This window comes from Nylanderia fulva, unplaced genomic scaffold (assembly GCF_048542155.1).
Source record: "Nylanderia fulva isolate GAGA-0341 unplaced genomic scaffold, ASM4854215v1 Scaffold46, whole genome shotgun sequence".
NCBI lineage: Eukaryota > Metazoa > Arthropoda > Insecta > Hymenoptera > Formicidae > Nylanderia > Nylanderia fulva.
In genome coordinates this window covers 365,824-372,287 of record NW_028190543.1, presented here as the reverse complement: position 1 = coordinate 372,287, position 6,464 = coordinate 365,824, and the positions used below count along the sequence as shown (strand labels likewise).

The 6,464-nt window shown below is 38.1% G+C and overlaps 1 non-coding gene across 1 annotated transcript; it reads left to right on the top strand.

Annotated features, from left to right (window-relative positions):
- Positions 1-1,485: 1,485 nt before the first annotated feature.
- Positions 1,486-1,569, top strand: TRNAL-CAG (transfer RNA leucine (anticodon CAG)). The gene has a single exon. It is a non-coding gene; the product is annotated as a tRNA-Leu (tRNA).
- The last annotated feature ends 4,895 nt before the right edge of the window (positions 1,570-6,464 follow it).

The window sequence follows — 6,464 nt, the reverse complement described above, 5'->3', positions numbered from 1 at the left end:
TATCTCATCTTTTCTTTGGGTTTCTCTTCTCTCTCTTTGTTTACCTTTTCAATAAGTGAAGATGGAACAGAAGGAAATCCTCTAACAATTTTGATAATTTTTGGTTTGACAACTCTTTCTTTAACAGCACTCCTTCCTTTTTTAAGTGCTATTCTACAAGCTTGGGTCCACCTAACTTCTCTTGGTTTAATTCGTTCTTCAAAGAGAGAAATAACCTTTTTGTTTTTAAAAAACAAAGCTTTACCATCTTGCTTCACCACTACCTTCCCAGAGCCTTTAGGTACTTCATGCCCACTAAAAACACACACACCCTCTTTCATTTCCAAGGGAAGTAAAAAAATAACATAAAAATTTTTTGAGAGAAGGAGTGAAAATAAAATTTTTAATTTAAAAATTCTTAGTACTTTTTCACCTCATGGACCTGCGGAATAGACGTCTTGAAGGAAAGAATAGCATGTACAGGGAAATGTGTACCTGGTTCATAATGTGTGAGTATTCTTGCATAGTTTAGTGCAAACACTTTTCGTGGATCCCTTAGAATGATAAAGTCTCTCTGTGTCCCGTCTTCCCTTCCAAGTCCATGAACGGTACCCCGGGATAATTCCCTGTTATTCTCATCGAATTCAATTAAATTTCTCAGGTGTTTTTTCATTTGGTCTCTTACATCTGAAGGTACCGTTCCCATACCTCCAAGAATTATAACTGGGAGCTGTGATACTATAAAAGATCCCTTGATATCACTGAGGATATTATTAAACTCCGCAGATACAACATCTTTAAAGGTGGAGAAGATGTCGATATTTATCACTGTATAAGCCGGCCTTCCCCATCCTTCTCTTGCGTCCTCAGCTATGATAAATGAGGCATAGATTGCTGGTTTATCCCCCTTAGTACGAAAATACCCACCTTTTCTTACCATTACAAGGTTCTTGTCATAAATTATCGGTAGAAAGATCTCCTTACCATAGATCATGTCTTTAGTGGATCTTCCAGTGTTAACTATCCCATAATGTGGGTTTTTATCTAAGCTCGTTTCAAGTTGGTTTAGAAGCTTTTCATCCACACCTTGAAGTGCTAATATTGTCACATGAGTACTATCAAGAATATTTTTAATGTTTCCAACCAATTCTGCAGTTTCAGGCTCAAGGATTATCTTTCTGTAAAGGTTAATCGTCATCAGAGAAAGGTCTCCATAAGTATAGAAATCTCTTGATATCTTTGGTAAGTAATGAGTGGTAAGATATCCTTCCATTTTTGATAAATTATCCTCTCTCTTTTTGTCCAGCTCATCGAGGATGGGATCCCATTTAGGTTCAAAATATAACTGTCTATTATCAAGGTTATATTCAAGACAGGAGATTTTATACAAGAAGAACCATATTAAATAAATTATGTGCATTATTTTTATTTTTCTTTTTACTTTTTTTTATTTTTTAAGTTTTAAGACGAAACTGTTTTATGTTTGTCAGGTGTCACATCCGTCAAGACAGAATGGCCGAGTGGTCGAAGGCGCTGCGTTCAGGTCGCAGTCCATGTTTATGGGCGTGGGTTCGAATCCCACTTCTGTCATTCCTTTTTATGAATAAAAAAGTTGGTTTTATCATGATTGGGTCTGGAAAGATAAAACAAATTTTCAAGTCGTCCGTCTCATTCATTCCATTGTGTGCCCTCTCTCATCTCATTACTCCCTTCCACTTTAGCTGAAAATTTAAAAAACCCTTAAGGAGGGAAATGGAAAATAAAAAGTTACAAGAGATAGTGAGGAATATCAAAACACTCTCAGAACAAATAATATACAGTGATTGGTATGAGGCAGAGGATTATATTTTTAGACACGTAATATTACCCAGAGAATTAATACCCTTAATACCCAAAGATAGACTTATGAAGGAAGAGGAATGGAGAGGTATGGGGGTATGCCAAAGCATAGGATGGGAACATTATTTAATACACAAACCCGAGCCACACATCTTACTTTTTAGAAGAAGGAAAGAACAAAATAAAGAGAATGTAAAAAATTAAAAGAATGAAAATAAAAATTAATTTATTAAATCTTTTCTATCAACGCTTTTCCCGTATAAAATTTTTTGATATCACCATAAAAAATCTTTAATTAAGAATTTGAGGGTATGAAGGTAAATGGTTAAGCTTAGCAAATGGAAATGGTTTTTGCTAGCAGCAGCTGGTCTTTTGGTTGTGTTCACTTCTATTTACTTTATAACCTCCGAAGGATTCAAAGAAAATAGGGAAAAAATTGAAGAAAACAAACCTATTTGCGTGTATAGGAGTATAAATGTTGGTATAAAGGAAGATGGTATTATGTATGTTCTTGAGGAGGCTTTATTTGAGAGAGTAAGATGTTTTTTATGCTCATTACTGTTAAGTAAGTTCAATGTAGCTGTTTTACTTTTTATTATAACACTACTTGTGTTCCTTTCAGTATTATCAATATTTTTACTTCTAAGTGTCCTATCATGCTTCACTATTTCTCTTTATACTTCTATTTGTATGTCATTACTTGTCACTGTTGTTATCTTAGCTTTGCTCCTTGGTATTATTTTGCTTTTGGTTTGATTAGGGAAGTTAAGAATATATTACAAAACAGAATATAATTGATTTATTTATAAGTAAAGAATTGCCTTATTCTCTTTTCAATTTTAAAGATAAAATATTTTTTTAATGTTTTAGCACTTTTTGGGTAAGATAAATAGTTGGGGGCAAGTAGCCGAGTGGGCTGGCCTCAAGACCACAGGTACGAGGTCCCAGGTTCGAGCCCGGGCGAGGTGGTTTTTTTTTTTTTTTTATGAAATCAACTTTATTTATTGATCCACTGCGCATCTAGCGCTGACCATGGGCTGTGCCCTTTGGTTCTAGGGAGAAATTTTGGTGGAGGGTGGTGAGGAGGTGGTACTGCACCTCATTACCGTTGTGGCTCCGTCAGAGACAGAACACACCAACTCATGCTGCGGCAGCAGCTTGCCGCCCCCTCCCCAGGAGCACCCAACTTACTCACCACCGCCGGGTTTTGGGGGATCTACCACCTCGCCCGGGCTCGAACCCGGGTCCTCGGACCTGTGATCTTGAGGCCAGCCCACTCGGCTACTTGCCCCCCCGGGGCGAGGTGGTAGATCCCCCAAAACCCGGCGGTGGTGTGTAAGCTGGGTGCTCCTGGGGAGGGGGCGGCAAGCTGCTGCCGCAGCACGAGTTGGTGTGTTCTGTCTCTGACGGAGCCACGACGGTAATGAGGTGCAGTACCACCTCCTCACCACCCTCCACCAAAATTTCTCCCTAGAACCAAAGGGCACAGCCCATGGTCAGCGCTAGTTGCGCAGTGGATCAATAATAAATTGATTTCATTTAAAAAAAGATACAAGCACTATTGAATACTTAATTTAATCTTAAGCACAACAAGATAAATATTGGTTAGTAATAATATACAGTCAAATACAACAACAGAAGTGTTTATTTTGGTTGAAAAATGCTATAAGTAAACTAAATTGTTTACTAACCTTTTTTGGAAATATTACAGTTTTTTAAATTTAAAAACACAATTTTGGGGCTAGATAAATAAATGATCAAATTTCAATGGAAGTATTTACTCTATCTCTCCTTAATATTATTATCTGTTTCTATTTATTGTGTGAACTCTAGGAGCATTAGGAAAGATAACTTTTCTTGTAAGAATAAAAATACTGGAGATTTTTCTCTTTCTTCAGAAAAGATATGTGATGGAGTACGGTTTCTTATAGATTTATTCTTATCATACAGCACTATCCTTTTGGTTATAGCTATTATGTTTTTAATTATGTTTTTTGTCATATTTTTATCGATATTCTCTTGTTTATCTATGGTTCCATGCATTAGTACCTGTTGGGTACTTCTTATAGCCTCTATAATTACTTGTATTATTGTAATTATAATTTTTTGCTGTCTATTTTATTTTTTCCCTTTTTTATTCGAACTTTTTATAGATAGCATCCGTCACATACTCCAGCTTTAAGAAGTAAGAAGAGAAAAAATAAATTTATTTAATTGATCTACTCTGTTACTTCCCCTTAGGTCTGGCTTATTAAATAAATCATTGTTTGTTATTAGGATCAGATGTCTTACCTAATCTCCTTGGGGGCAAGTAGCCGAGTGGGCTGGCCTCAAGACCGCAGGTCCGAGGACCCGGGTTCGAGCCCGGGCGAGGTGGTAGATCCCCCAAAACCCGGCGGTGGTGTGTAAGCTGGGTGCTCCTGGGGAGGGGGCGGCAAGCTGCTGCCGCAGCATGAGTTGGTGTGTTCTGTCTCTGACGGAGCCACGACGGTAATGAGGTGCAGTACCACCTCCTCACCACCCACCACCAAAAATTCTCCCTAGAACCAAAGGGCACAGCCCATGGTCAGCGCTAGATGCGCAGTGGATCAATAAATAAAGTTGATTTCATTTAAAAAAAAAAAACCTAATCTCCTTAGTTTAAAATGAAATCAACTTTATTTATTGATCCACTGCGCATCTAGCGCTGACCATGCGTTGTGCCCTTTGGTTCTAGGGAGAATTTTTGGTGGAGGGTGGTGAGGAGGTGGTACTGCACCTCATTACCGTCGTGGCTCCGTCAGAGACGGAACACACCACCGCCGGGTTTTGGGGGATCTACCACCTCGCCCGGGCTCGAATCCGGGACCTCGGACCTGTGATCTTGAGGCCAGCCCACTTGGCTACTTGCCCCACCAGAAAGTAGCACTAGATCAGTACTCACTACCAGATGTACAAAGAATGCTAAATTCCTTGCACGGTTACTCATGTTTCTCTAAGGTAGATCTAAAAGATGGGTTTTTCCAGATTCCACTACATCTATTAGATCACCATAAGACAGCTTTTAGAATTGGGAATAGACTATGGGAATGGACAAGAATGCCAATGGGATTTAAAAATGCCCCAGCAATATTCCAAAGATTAATGGATAGGGTATTGGAGGGAGAGATTGGAAAGAATTGCTTTGTATACGTGGATGACATTCTAATATTCTCAAAAACAGAGAATGGTCATGAAAGGATACTGAAAAGAATCCTAAACAAACTAATAAGTGCTGGGTTATGGACAAATAGGGAGAAGTGTATATTCAAAAAACCAGAAGTGGAGTTTCTGGGCCATTTGACATCTAAGAACAAGATAAAACCATTGCCGAGTAATGCCTGCACAATCACGGAATACAAAACACCCACAGATACTCAAAGTACTCAGAGATTCTTAGGATTGGTAAACTACTACCGCAAATTCATTCCTTCTTGTGCAACAACAGCAGAGCCATTACTAAGGCTTCTGAGGGATAAAAAGGAATTCACATGGGGGGCTGAACAACAGAAAGCATTTGAAGCATTGAAGGGTCATGTGAAGAACACACTCCAGCTAACACAGCCGGACTTTAGTAAATCATTTATCTTAACAACCGATGCATCAAACATGGGTCTAGGTGCTATTCTTACACAAGAACGACAGGGAGCTGAACATCCAATTGCATTTGCGTCTAGAACATTGAGTCAAGCTGAAAGGAGGTACTCTATTACAAAAAAAGAGATGCTTGCAGCACTATGGGGAATGGAATACTTTAAATACTTCATATATGGTAGAGAGTTCACACTACGAACTGATCATAGAGCATTGACAGCATTGAATAATAAAGGATGTATAGAATCAGATAGGATATACCGCTGGATGGAAAGATTAAGCCAATTCAACTTTAAAATAGAATATAGGAAAGGTGAAGAGATGCAACATGTGGATGCCCTTAGTAGACATATCAACTATATTGATACAGAAAGGGATCTTATAACCAAAACCCATGAAGACATGATCCATAGAGGTGCTAAGGTAGTAACTAAGAGACTAAAGGAATTGGGATGTGAGAACATAAAGGAAGAACAGGTCAGGGAAACAATTGCAGATTGTAAACCATGTAAACTATACAATCCAAGTAGGAAAAAGAAGTATCGACAAGTAGAAGCACACTATCCTGGTGAAAGATTAGCTATTGATATGATAGAACCAAAACTTGGGTATTACATTCTCACAGGAATTGACTATTTCACAAGAAAAGGATTTGCAAAAATCATTCCTGATAAAAGAACAGAGAGAATCCTAGACCTCCTAAAGGGGATATGCAAAACACTCCCCTTTAAAACACTTGTATGTGATGGAGCTAAAGAAAATATAAGTAAGTCGATAAGAGACTGGTTGGAAAGAGAGAATATTAATTTGCATATTACCTCACCCTATCATCATGAATCTAGTGGTAGAGTTGAAAGATTTAATAGGACAATATTGGAGGGGATAACCAAATGCAAGAAATCATCAACAAGAACAGGTAAATTAAAGAGAGTAATAGAGTGTTATAATAGAAGTTATCATTCTTCAATTAAGATGACTCCGGATCAAGCACAAGAACCAGAAAGATGGGAAGAGTTAAAAAGAAACCAATTTAA